At 42.6% G+C, this 14,094-nt stretch overlaps 1 protein-coding gene across 1 annotated transcript in view; it reads left to right on the top strand.

Annotated features, from left to right (window-relative positions):
- Positions 1 to 14,094, top strand: part of AKAP19 (A-kinase anchoring protein 19) — a 69,562-nt gene that overhangs the window by 30,064 nt on the left and 25,404 nt on the right. The window lies entirely within an intron of this gene.

The raw sequence follows: 14,094 nt of genomic DNA, 5'->3' as shown, positions 1-14,094 counted from the left end.
TGTTTTTTAAAAAATGTGAAAATTAAAGGCCTCTTCTTCAGGAGACACAAGAGGCATCACTTCACCCCTTTGATTAATCTCTGGATTGAGAGTCTTTAGTAGCATGCAGTGATATAAATGACCCTAACAGCTCTTAGGTTAATTGACCAGTTCCCCATGATGTATAGGAACGTCTCATTCATTTCCATAGCAACCTTCCTCTTTTGTTGGGAGAGAAATTCATGAATGAATGCATACTGGAATTTAGTTACACGGGCTTCTTCACTGTATTTCAGCACAGAGCACCATGTAATAAAGTAGTCCAGTGTTCATATACATCATGTGTATCTAAGCATGATTTCAAATATCTAGGCAAAATGTAAAAAAATACTGATGTTTCATTATAGAAATCTTGACAGATATGTTGTCTTGAATAATCCTAAACATGCTGTCACAAATTCAACTTAATCCCTTCACTAAAACCATGACATTTGTGCATCTTGGCCTCTGTGCAGCAAAACACTTAAGCACATGGTTGGATTCAAATACATGAGTTAGTGCCAGAAAATTGTGTCTTGTTGCTTTGGGCTCTTTGTCCAGATTTTCTAAATGAAAGGATACTAGGTCATTCCTCTGATATGACATGAGGTTGATGGTAATATGCTTTTCTTAAAAATATGCTGTGGACTAATAGAAAGGAAAGGAAGGTCCCTTGACAAAGGGCACTAAATCTGCCCAAATGTTTGTATAACACCTCTCCCATCTGCAGCTGGTCCAATATAAGCTATCATAAAAAGTCCTTGTTTTTCACCCTCCTACCACAAATGTTCGTGTCTGATATATTTACCTTTCTATGGGTTCTGAAAAGTGCAAATTTCTCATATTCCTTGTCACTTTCTTCTCCGCTGTGTAAACTTACTTGGCCCATCATTTTCAGTATTAAACTGCTGATTCAGGGAAATGTTTCTTAATCTAAAAACCTAACTGGATTATTTGCTGTGTTCTGAATATATGGTTTTAAGTGTATATTTAAGTCCTCCTGGTCTTTCTGTGAATAGTTTTTATAAAAATGTGTTTAAAATAGTTTGAAAGTTCAGAACAGATTTGTAAATTAAATTTTCCAGCTCTGGCAGCAAAACTAAATTTGCAATTGCAAAACACTGTAAGTAGTATTACAACTGATCTGCCATCTAAAAGCATTTCTTTTTTCAGCATGAACAAATAATCACATTTTAAATTTCTTTTACTACAAAGCCTACTTTGGCTGTTTTGGCTAATTAACTTGTTGCTTGTCTTTTATGCAAAAATAGCTCCCTTTGAACTATATGACTGCAGAAATATTTTGAAAGATTTATTTCCCTTTTAAATCAGGTCAAACTGTGTCCAACAGCAGCATTCGTTACTGCTTCTAATTTTGTAAGGCTTTAAAGAAGTTCCTACATACCTCACTCAGTCTTGGAAGGAAAATTAAACCCCTCTCTTGTTTTTCCGCAAGTGAACTGCCTTTGAATGGTCCAACTGTAACTGGAAAAAAAGGTAATCCAAACTCAGTCCTCTCTTTCTGTGAGATCTCTGGCCAGGATGTTAACACAGATTTGGTTAACAGTCATGCCCAGGGTATAATGTGCATGTAATATCAGCTAGACCCATATTCTTTCCTTCTAACTACCTGCTAATCTTTGTTGCTTTTCTCAGATCCTAAGTTTTCTTCTGCCTTCCATTTAGTTGATAACTAAGGCAAAGTAAAATTGCACCCATCTTCTCACAGACCTTGCTGCCCCATGAAGACACACACGCCCCTCCCTTCCACGAAACAATTGACTCGTGCCAGGAACCATAGCGATGCAAACAGAAGTGGGTGTGAAGTGGACATGGGCATATCAGATGGCATGTGTTCTTAAATTTTTAGGTTGTGCCATGTAGTCTGACCTCCAAACTCCTCCTCAAATGCATTTCTCCAATTCTGTGCAAAAGACTTCCCAAGAGCAAATGAGACTGGATTTGAGAGAGCCTGTAATGTCCCCTACAGTTCCTTACCAGACTGTGGCTCTTTGGGGATGTGTATAGCCTAGCTCATACATTTTTGGAGTGTGTAAATCTTTCTCTTTTTTTTTTTTTTTTTTCTTTCTTGTCCTTAATTGTTCTGCCTTGTATGATGATGTCCTGAGTAACACAAAAACAATGTGTAACCATCACTTAATTTCAATCTGTTTATTGACCTCTGAATCCAACAATTGTGCTTACTTATAAAAGTTATATCTTAATGGCAAATGGCAGACTCATTTATGGGAGCAGGAGGGTGGAAAGTTCCAAAAATAATTGATCTAGAAATCAGTGTTGTGCCCTGAGGTTTGGAGCTAGCATGCAATGGCGATGGTAATGCAGCTCTTATTAGAACTGACTTGAAAAGTAGGGCAGCATTACTTCTGTGTCCAAAGCTCTGAGAGATTCTACTCTGAGCTATCCTTGTTTTTAATTGATACAATTACAAAAATCAAAAAATATATTACTGATTTTAAGAAAAGGAAGTAAACTTCAATTGCATGCATAACATAGATGGATCAATACATAATTTAAAGAGAAATGAAAAGTATGGTACAAAAGAGAAAAAAATCTACAAGAGATAAAGAACATTCTCACGTATCATAAAGACAACTAAATGGTTTTTGAAAAGCTGCCTAGCTAAATAGATTATTTATGTAACATGTAAATTTAAAGAAAGCAGTCCAAAGGCACAAGTTTATGGAGAACTTAAAGGGGTGTAGGTCGTAGCCATGTTGGTCTAAGGACATAGGCAGACAAGGTTCTTTGGGTGAATCTGATATCTTTTATTAGACCAACTGAAATAGTCAGGGGGAAAAAAAATTCAGCAAGTGTTCAGGTTTAAAAACCCTTTGTTAGGCTGAAGAAGGCTCTGCAGTTGGTATGTGCTCTTCCTGGAGAGAATAAATAGCAAAAAAGCCAGAGCCTCCATTGGTATCATACCAGGACTATCATACCAGCCCAGCCTCTGTCGTCTTTACTATTCAGTCCATCCAGGAGGAGCACACACCAACTGCAGAGGTTTCCTCAGCCTGATGAAGGGTTTTTAAAACCAAAAGCTTGCTAATTTTTTCCAACTATTTCAGTTGGTCTAATAAAAGATATCAGATTCACCCAAAGAACCTTGTCTGGAGAACTTAAAGTTATTTGTTACTTTACAACATACCTACTTGGGAGTTACGGCTTTTGCTTGGAAGCCCTGTAAGATATCTGTGGTGAAATGCCGGGCTAGCGGCTCCGGCACCGCTTAGGGGAGCCGCGGGCTTTGCGGAGTTGTGCGAGCGCGCGGCTTGTGGGGCGGGATTGAGGTAGCTCTTAGCCGCCCTCAAGGTTCACCAAGTTGGCACAAGTAGATGACTTAGAGTAAGTAGTTAGTGTCTCTTAATCTATAGGGTGTCCGTTGGTTCACGAGGTTCCAGAGCCAGCCCTTGCGTTCCAACAGTGGAGCTAGTCCAAAGCTAGGTGCGGCTGCCGGCTCCTCAAGTCCCAGAACTGGTCAACGGCTCATTGAGATGGAATGTTAGTAATAAAAGTTATTACGGAGTAGATATAGAGTAAAATAAAAAGATTTTATTCACTCACCTGGCCTCACCCTCTTACAAGTAAGAGGGGAGGCCGGTTGGAACGAAGTTGCAGTAAATACAAGTATAGCGAGCGTAGGTATGCTGTCTAAGCTACGATGAGAGGCAGTCGAGAAGTGGAGTCTCCGATGTTTCTTCAGTTACAGTGTGCTGGATACTAAAGGGGTCTGTTGGTTCACGGGGTTCCAGAGCCAGCAGCTGCCGGCTCCGTAGTCCCAGAACTGGTCCACAGCTCATGAATGGGATATTCTATAGGGTGTCCGTTGGTTCACGAGGTTCCAGAGCCAGCCCTTGCGTTCCAACAGTGGAGCTAGTCCAAAGCTAGGTGCGGCTGCCGGCTCCTTAAGTCCCAGAACTGGTCAACGGCTCATGAATGGGAAATACAAAGCAATACTGTAACACGGTGAATCGTTGTCAGTTGTCGGATTTCTGAGGTCTTTGCTTTCGCTGGGATACGCCCAGGCGGGGAGGCTGAGAACCGGTCTGCGGGGTGATCAGGCCCACAGAGTTTTCCAGTTGTCGTCTCTGCTGCTTTCTGCTTTTTTGCCTCTTTTATAGATGTTTGTTGGACTGCCTCTATGACACTAACTATCATATATAGAGATAGGATCATTTTCTTTTACATAATTATTGCTAGGCAGACTTTCTACATAAGTTTCATTTCTGCAGAAATGACACTTCTAGATAAGAAATGAAATTTACAGAATGCACATGTGTAGCTTAATGCCAGTGGAGAAAAGTACAAAGCGTTCATTTTGATTAACAGTCGACTTCAAGGTTACATAAATGTGAGAGTGCCGCACGGCAGTTATACAGAAAAGGGAAAATAATATAAAGTCTTTGCTAAAAACTATAAGATAGTTACAATCTTTTTTGGAAATTGATTTAGCTCAGTGGTTTTCAAGTCCCGTGTTCCTGTGTTAAGAGGTCCTAAAGATCCTGAACTAGGGGATTTAACTGATAAAGGCTAAATGTTTTTCTTTTTCCTCTTCAGTATCAGTATTGACTCTCTTTGGGCTTCATTATATTTTCCAGCCCCTCTTAAGCAATGCATTCCAGCATATACAGTAGATTTTATTAAGTTATTATGTGACTGAAGAGATTGTGTATTTTTGGCTGAAGAGAGATGACTTCAACTTTTTATCTTTAATGTACAGTTATGACCTGGACAAGCTTGCTATTTGAAGCACTCCAAATGCCTTTGAAGTATTCCAAACAAGTGCATGGATATGCATGGCTGAAGCACTTCAAAATAGCTAAATTGCTTCAAAAATGATCCTCAGATAATCTTTGAAGTGCTTTCTTTTGAAGTATTTCCTGAAACATCTCCACACTCCAACATTTCTCCAGTGTCCTTCCTCTCTCCCTTTGGGGGTGGGAAAGAATGGGGTGGACAGCCGAAAAGCACTCTCCTGTGAGCTCAGCTGTCCTCAGGAACCTCCAGAGGCCAAGTGGTGTCCACAGATTCATGATTCAGACTCTCCAGCCAGTGCAACAATTTCAAAGTGCTCTGATGAAGGGTCGTGGGATATGACTGGGGGAGAGTGGGGTTGTCATCAGTATAGGACTGAAGCACTCCAAATTTGAAGATGTTATGCAAAAGATGCATAGCAACTGCTCTTTTCAAGAGAGAATTTGGAATATCGAGCTCATTATGGCCAGAGTCGGTTAGACTTTAGGAGCTATGCACCCTAGCACATCCAGGGTTAAGGTGGCCTTCAGGCACCTCCCAGCACTAATCAGGATCATAATGTCACCCTAGTGTGGGTTATGCTCTAGATGCTTGATCAAGATCACTTCTGAGCACGCACAAAATAAGTCTTGGTATCTAAGAATATTTCCAAGCCAAAGAAGAAATGGCTACTGATTCTGGACATCTAAGTGATTTTACAGCCACTACAATGGATGCAATCTGGTTTACCTTTTCTGGCTTAGGTGCCTAATAAGAATGGTTTGGATCTTGCCCAAAGTCATGTTCTTCATGATTTCCTTGGTGTCATGAATCCAGTTCTGAAGTGTTTCATTTTCCCTGTGTATTGCATAGGGAATTTATTACCTATTTGGGGCTGTGAATTACACTGCAAGACGTAGGCAACTCAGCATCAGTTCAGCATCACATGCTCTGGGATGTGCTGCTAGGAGCTTTAATTAGCAAGTAATGTTAATTAAAGGCATCCATGTGTCGCATGCATCAGCATTCCCGTGCATCCCTGGGCTGAAAAATGGTGGTGGGGTGCTTTAAACTAAAGCTCATTGAATGTGCTTTATTTCAAAGTGGCCCACCACCATTTTTTCATCCTGGAGACACCTGGGGGTGCTGATACATGTGACATGGAAGGGTGCCAGAGTGTGTCAATTTCCAGCACACTGGAACTTGGGACCGACATTACACACAAACCAGTTTAAGTGATCAGAAGCTGGTTTAAACCTGTAAGAGAGCAGATGTTCAATGCATATAAACCAGTTTGAAAATGGCTGAAACTGGTTTGAGATAAACCTGGTTGAATGTAGTATCAGAATTAACTGATTTGGCTCAAACTGGCTTATGCAATGTCTGTCCCAGACCCCTTGCTGGTTTAAGATGAACCAGACTCCCCCAGCATCCTGGCATGCTCTCTGGGCTGGACAGGGCTCTCTGCTCCACAGCAGAGCTGGCCCCGCTCCTCTGTTCCCTGGCTAGAGCTCCAGCAGAGACTTGCAGGCACAGCAGGGTCTGCCTGGCTTCCCCCTCCACTACCCGCTTCCCCCTCGCTGCTCAAGCAGGAAATCCCTCCCCTCCCTTCCTCCCATCTCCCACAGCACAGACCCCAGCCCCATGGAACCTAGGTATGTGGTATGCTAGCTAATGCCAAGAAGTGTGTATGTGTCTCCAATTTCACTGGGACAGGCTGACAGAAAAGTGACCACTTACGGCTGTTTGGAACTAATCAACAGGTCAGCTGGTAAGCTGTTTAAGAAGAGTTTGAAGTAATGGAGAGCAGCTGTTGTTTTGCTGGTGGGGTGATAAACACTGTTATTGGCCCATTGCTGGCTTGCTTGCCTGTCAGTTTGTCAAGAAGTGGGTTGGGGGATTGAAAAGCTCCATATCATCAACAGATGCATACACTGCACTCCATCGCCCCCACCCTGCCCCCACCTCAGAGTGCTAGCAGGGGGCTGGGGACTAGCAACACTCCTACTCCTTGAGCAGCAAGCAGGGAGAAGCCTGGGATGGTGCAGGCAGACCTCCCTAATTGGAACATCCTGCTGGGGCCAGGCTGTGACCCCCCACCCCCCTCCCCTCAGCTCAGCATTGTGCAAGGGAAGGGAGGGCTGCTCTAGCACCCCTGGCTTCTAGCCTGAGCCACTGCAGGCATGTGCCTGACTTTCCTCAGTCAAGAGAGAATGTCTGTCCGGTTACAAAGTGGTTCAGCCTAGCCAGGTTAAACTAACCTGCAAAGATGAAAGGGACTTGGGGGTCACAACTGACTACAACATGAACATGAGCCTCCAGTGTGATGCTGTGGCTAGTAAAGCAAGCAAAATGCTGGCTTGTATCCATAGATGCTTCTCAAGCAAATCCTGGGATGTCATTCTCCCATTGTACTCGGCCTTGGTGAGGCCGCAACTGGAGTACTGCATCCAGTTTTGGGCTCCACAATTCAAAAAGGATGTGGAGAAGCTTGAGAGGGTGCAGAGCAGAGCCAGGTGCATGATCAGAGGTCATGAAAACAGAACTTACGATGAGAGGCTGAGAGCCATGGGGCTCTTCAGCCTGGAAGAGTAAAGGCTCAGGGGTGATCTGGTGGCCACCTATAAATTTATCAGGGGTGCTCATCAGGATCTGGGGGAACATCTGTTCACCAGAGCGCCCCATAGGATGACAAGATCGAACAGTCACAAACTCCACCACGACTGATTCAGGCTGGACATAAGAAAGAACTTCTTCACTGTCCGAGCCCCCAAGGTTTGGAACAGACTGCCGCCAGAGGCGGTTCAAGCACCCACCTTGAATGCCTTCAAGACGCATTTGGATGCTTATCTTGCCAGGATCCTATGATCCCTGCTGACTTGCTGCCCCTGGGGCAGGGGGCTGGACTCAATTATCCTCCGGGGTCCCTTCCAGCCCAAATGTCTATGAAATCTAAGATTGAATCAATTCAGGCTCAGGCTTTCCCTACCCTGGATTTCTGTGTCCCTAACCTGGATTTCCAGTGCATTGGAGTGGGCTCCGTGCGCACCTGTAGGAGCCCATAATGCCTAACTCTGTTCTTGGACTTAGGCCTTTTTTTGACTTAGGCCTTAGACCTTTGCCTTTAATTATGAAATACTGAAAGGGATAAATATAATATGATAGCTGTTCCTCATACTAATAATTTCTAATAATTAATTTTTCTGAATTAAAAAAAGCAGATGAAATACACAAGCCAAACACAATAAGCTATCTCCTGTATCCCACTTTTAATTAAATATTAAGTATGTTCTGGTATCCAGGGAAAAATAATAGCTTGATGGAACTGATATCGGAAATAATTTGTTTCCATAACACCCTCTGCCCTTCTGTTTCTGACACTGGCTGGTTGAACAGAGAAGTTCATTTTAGGATGGGGACATGAGGTAAGCAGAGGTGTTATACAGGGTGATATAAATGAGTTAAAGAGTTTAGATTAGTACTAGACAATTGAACCCAAAATTGACCTAGCAGTTGATTTTCATGCTTCTTCCAGCTGAAGTTTATGGGAGAACAACTTGTGAAATGCTTATGGGATAAGAGTGCAAGATATTATTTTTTATCTGTGCATCACACTCATTACTCTAAAACCAGAGAACAAAAGTGGAACATGCTTTTAGAAAAGACAGACAGAGAAGAAGACATTAATTGTAACATTCAGAAATAGGTTTTCTTAATTTCAGTTCAGAGTATTAACTGCTTGCATGTAATTAAAATGTGTATTTTAATTTAGATATTTTTTAAATGGAAAGTTGGGAAATTATCTAGTGAAACAACATCACTGCTTTAGAACAAGACAACATTTCTTCATAGTGCTCTGTCTTCTAAATATTTAATTCCCTGTATTGTGGCAGTTGGCAAGTGCCTGACCTGCTTCTCATGCTTATAAGCACATTAAAACAAGAAAAAGAACTGACTTAAAAACACAAAAGTCGCTAAGGGCCAGATCCAAAACCTATTGAATGTTTAGCTTTAGTAGGCTTTGGATCAGGTTCAGAGGCCCTGATCCTGAAAATACCTATGTGCTTAAATTTAAATTGGATTATTTGTGATAGTCGAGTTAAGCATGGGCAATGGTGTTAGCAGGTCTGGTGCCCACATTTCTGTTTGAGGGATTCAGTATGAATTGCTGGCTCCTCTGAAGTCAGTTATAACACTCCTGGCAGGGCCAGAATTTCACCTCTTGTCTTTATCTTGTGCCACAATGCATAGCTCAGCCAATGTGCCATTAATTGTTAACTCAGCCTGTAGCTACTGTACGGCTCGCATTAACGCTTATTGGAAATTACCTTGTAAATGCAGCATATTTTACACGCCAATCCACTTGTGTATAAAGCATCTGTCAACTAAATGCCTCCTCTAGACCCCGAAGGAAGTAATTAATAAAATGTGTATTTCTTTATTTGTATTTGTGATAGATTGGCTGTACAGTCCCATATGGTTGTCAGATCCTTGCAGTAACTTGAAGTAACAATTCTCTTAAATGTGGCTTGAACAGCATTAACTATAAATGTCCTGGTCCTTGTTGGTTTCAGAGAAGTAACCGCGTTTTACCAGGGTTAGTTTGTTAATTTCCTGTTCTGTTTGCTTGTTTTTGTCATGGTTAACTAGGATTCTCAATCTGTTATCAGCTTCTGAATGGACAAGGAAGAACTAGATAGATGTATGGTAGGCCTGTGTGAAGCAGCTAGTATTCATTTCAGATTTGGATTCAGCCAACTCGGGGCACAGTGATCTATTTGTTGATTTGAATCACTGTCCCAAATTGATTTGGCCGAATCTGATTTGGAGATTTGGGCACTGCTGAATCAGCCGACTCTCCGAATCGAACAGGCACCATCCCCTGCCTGCTCTCCCAGCCTTGTCAGTGGCTGCCCCACCTGGCCCCAGTGTCCCAGCACTTTTTTTTTCTTCTAAAGCCCCACACTCACCGGCTTCTGCCAGGCAGGGGGGTGATCCCTGATGCCCCCCACTGTCCCATGCTGCATGGGGGGGGGGCTCTACCACGAGCCCTTAGAAGCTCTGATGGCCTCTATGACATCTGGTGAGTGCAGGGCTTTTTTTTTTTTGCTTTTTTTTTTTTTTTAAAGAGCCAGGATGCTGCAGCCTGGCAGGGCAGCTATCAATGGGGCTGGGAGAGCAGGCAGGGGTTGGGGGGCACTCAAGGATGCTGGGGGAGCAGGCAGGGGATGGCGCCTGGCAGGGGTCCCCTTCCCCCCTCCTTCACTTCCCCAACCCCTACTTACCTACCGCTACAGAAACTAGGTCCAGGTCCCTGCAGCAGTAAGTGGGGACTGCCCAAATCTCTGAATCTCTCCAAATCAATTCGGACCTTTTTTTGGTCTCCCAATTCAATTCAGATTTGGAGATTTGGCCGCCAAATCACGCCGAATCTCCTCCAAATTGAATCAGCACCCAAAACTTCACACAGCCCTAATATACAGTGTATTTTTCCCTGAGTATGCAGTCCTCAGACTGTACTGCACCTAGTTATCTCACACTTCCCTCCGAATGGGAAGCTGAACTCTACTATCTCTCTTTCTTGACTATCATTAAAGTGTAATATATCCTTTGGACTCAATGCAATTTAAATAAATTAGGAGCTTCCTTTTAGTGCTTAATGATTTCAATCTAACTGGAAGTGTGTTAGACACTCTTCTTGTGTCATCAATTCACAGTTTCTACCCTGTAGATTATTACAATATATTGGAGTGGCTAAATACAATGAGGAAAATATAAGTCACAGAACACAGGCATACAGGCTGAGGACTAAGTTGATAATAGGACTCGGACATTACAACACTGAACATTTCAGCACCTACATGTTAGGCATCTTGCAAGCGTAGTAGAAACCCCAGCCCTGAATTCACCTGGGTTTCCTGTACTATGTATGGGGAAAGCTAGGTGCAGTTCCAAAGAATGCATGGGCATTTTGTATTGTGTTAATTAGATAATATGCTTAAATTTTAATTCCAGTCAGTGACATAACTAGGGGTGGGGTAACTAGGGCAGCTGCCCTGGGTGCTGATTTGGGGCAGGGATAGAAAAAAGCAGTTGCTGCCGCAGCCACACAATTGTGTTAGCAGCAGCAGCAACTGGAAGTCTCAGCTGCCCCAGTGCATGGCGGCTGCCAGGGGCCTCTCAGCACCCGGCCACATCATTACACCTCTGTTTAATGGCCATTGGCACAGAGACTAGAACACACATCTTCTACCTTCCACGTAACTGCCCTAACCGTTAGGATAAAATGTATTATTTTTTCTCTTCTCTTTTGCCTAATGATCTTCAGTTGCTCTACACCATTTTGGCAGAGTTTAAACAGGAAATACTGTTCTCCTGGTTAGGACTCTTTTTTTTGGGAGGTGGGAACTGTAGGTTTTAATCCCATCAGGCAAGGAAGGAAATTACACCCAGGTGTCCTGCATGTTGAATGAATGCAGCAGCCACTGAACTGTTGGATAAATAGGCAATGAGAGGCAGTTTTTCAGCAGAGTTCAATCCCTTAGTCTAGCTTTAAGAGCATCTACCAGATCAAGTGAGATAGATGGAGGAACACCTTGTTTATGGAACCTGTCGGGGTAGGTGCTGAGCTGCTCAGTATACTCAGGAATGAGGTGCTTCTGGGTGCATCCAGAAGCCATTCTTTGGGTGCCTGGGGAAATGTACTGGCAACAAAAATTGAGGTGCCTAGGCAGGGCTGGATTAATGAATAGCCCCACAGCCCCATGAAACAGAGGGCCCCACCAATTTAGGAACTACCACTTCTGCTTATTTTTTGCAGGAACAGCTCCATCAAAGCAAGCAGCATCTGCATCACTCTGTAGGTTGCTGGAAGGCTGGGCTATCATTGTCATGGAGAGAGGGATACAATGCCAACCCAGTCCTACAACAGGTGCTCACAGGGGGGCACTAATATAGGCAGTTTTCTGTTTGGGTGGCTGGTATTCAGGCCAGTTATCTTCGGGCCTTGGGACTCAAGAATTCTTAGTCGTCCCTGTGCCTAGGGGTTTTAGGCGTTTCCACAATTAAGTAGCAACTGCTCAGGGGCTTTAAGAATCACAGTTTTGAACATAAGCAGCCAAAGTAGGAGTTAGGCAGGAAGTTGGTGCCTACATCCTTTGGTGGATTTATCCCTAAAAGTACTAGAATTGACCTGTATTACTCAACTAATTTATTTTCTTTTTAAGAAATACATGTATACGTGTAGGTATAATTCTTTTTCGTGGACTCGGTCTTGATTCCACTGTGATCAGTGGCAAAATCCTGTTATCTCCACTGAAGTAAGGATTTGATCACCAGTGGAAAGTGGTTTTCAAAATTATATTCAGTCACAATGTATAACTTGTAGTGCACCGGCTTTCAAAAGCATCCACAGTGATTCAGTTCCTGAGCTGTACAAATACACCAGGAGATACTTCTACCCCAAACAGTTATTTAAAGGCTTGATCTTGCAAACTGACATGAACCCTCAGCATCTGCACTGAAATCAATAGGGCTTCACACAGACACAAGATCAGCTGTTCAACTTGTAGATTCAAGTGCTTAATTCAGACAAGAAGTGAAAAAGGAAATATAGCAGATAAAAGGACAAGGGTGGGGACGACTAAGGAAACAGTAGTAAGATTTTGCAAGCTTAGTAACATAGGCTAGCTATTTGTCCAACTTCAAAGTTCTAGGACTTTTAAAACATTTTAAATAAGTAAACTGAATGAATTATCTCTCCCCTCAACTGCACACTGCACAGCACAACCATCATTAGTTAGCCAATTCATGTAGCTATCATGAGAGCTGTGGATTGTGAGTAAGAATTTGGAGGAGGAGAGTTTTAACAGCTCAGGAAGAGCATTTCATACATAATAGATAGAACAAAAGAAGGTGTGTGGATCTATGGGAATTAAATGAACATTCAAAGCTGATTCTATTATCAGAAGGGGACAAAACAAATGTAAAAGCTGTGCTGTCACCTTTGAGGCAGATTTTTTGGGTTCACAACGATAGTGTTGAAAAGCAAATATTTTGCATTTGAAATGCATCGAAGTAGCACATTATTAAAAAAAAAAAATTCTCAGACGTTGCAAGTCTGCACAGACGCTCCAAACCTGCCTTCAGGTTTTTAATTCAGCAATACTGTCAGCAGATTGGATTATCTCTTCATGCAGTGAATCCTGGAGGAGGGCATGCTCCAAAGGAAAAGCCTAGGAAGCTTGCTGGGCTATGGAAAGGGCTTTGTGACTCGCCTCAAAACCACTCAATCCCATGGGATCCATTGGAAAGCCCTTTGACTCTGTGCAGCATCTGTTTTCAGTGATCTCTTTCAGCTCCCTGACACATCTCTCTATTACTGGATTTACCATGGGCTAATAGGGAGGGTTTCTTGTTAAAGGACTGGTAGCACATCACTGAGCACACACAACCAGTACAGTGTTTGGAAAGCTGCTTTCCAGCCTGAATGCATGTGACTCCCTAATGTGGTATTATTTCACTGTAATTTGTCTGATTAGATGTGAAGCTGAACTACAGAACAGACAGGGGTATCCAGTACAAAATTTGGTCCTGGCTCTGACTTAGAATCTCTGAAATATTTGGAAGATCCAGCTTTGACATTTGAAATCCTAATTCCTAATTGTTGCCCTATTACACTTAGTCAGCATGTCTATAGGAGATGCTTAATGACTATTGGACTAATACTACTGCACATTAGTGCTGCTGGCAGAAATAGTGCTAATGTGCAGTAGATTAGTCCAGTGGGCATGAAGTGTCACTCACGGAGGGTTTGTATGGGCTAATGTGTAGTAGCGCTGATTACGGTGCATTACTGTTAGCACAGTTAGTACAATGTAATATAATGAGTGTGTAGATGCAGCCAGTGGCAGTTTTATTTTAAACCAGGACAGCTATTTCAGCTTTTATTCAGGGAGCTTGTTAGGTCACCTTTTGTGAAGGAGTGTTTCTCATCTTTTAAGAAAACATAGAGCAAGCTATGTCTGTCTGGCATTGAGTGACTGACTGCACGCTATTTGATGGTCTCTCTTTGGCTCCACTCCAGGCCTTAGTATTATCTTTCCCCCATACAGCTTTCCCCCCTTGTTTTAATATTCAACCACATTTAATGATTCAACATTGTGGTATTTTAACAGTGTATTAAAAGATTACATTTAGTCCAACATATAACTTTTATTAAGCTTTTATAGTACCTAAGGCGCTTAAAAATGTTTCTGTTAATTTAGAACAACACTAAGCTAAGAGAAACTGCATGTGTAAAAATGCACCCTTTCCACCATA

The sequence above is a fragment of the Crocodylus siamensis genome, chromosome 4 (assembly GCF_052110815.1).
Source record: "Crocodylus siamensis isolate JL-2025a chromosome 4, ASM5211081v1, whole genome shotgun sequence".
Lineage (NCBI taxonomy): Eukaryota > Metazoa > Chordata > Crocodylia > Crocodylidae > Crocodylus > Crocodylus siamensis.
The sequence above is the reverse complement of the archived record's forward strand: the minus strand, read 5'-3'. Positions and strand labels throughout refer to the sequence as shown.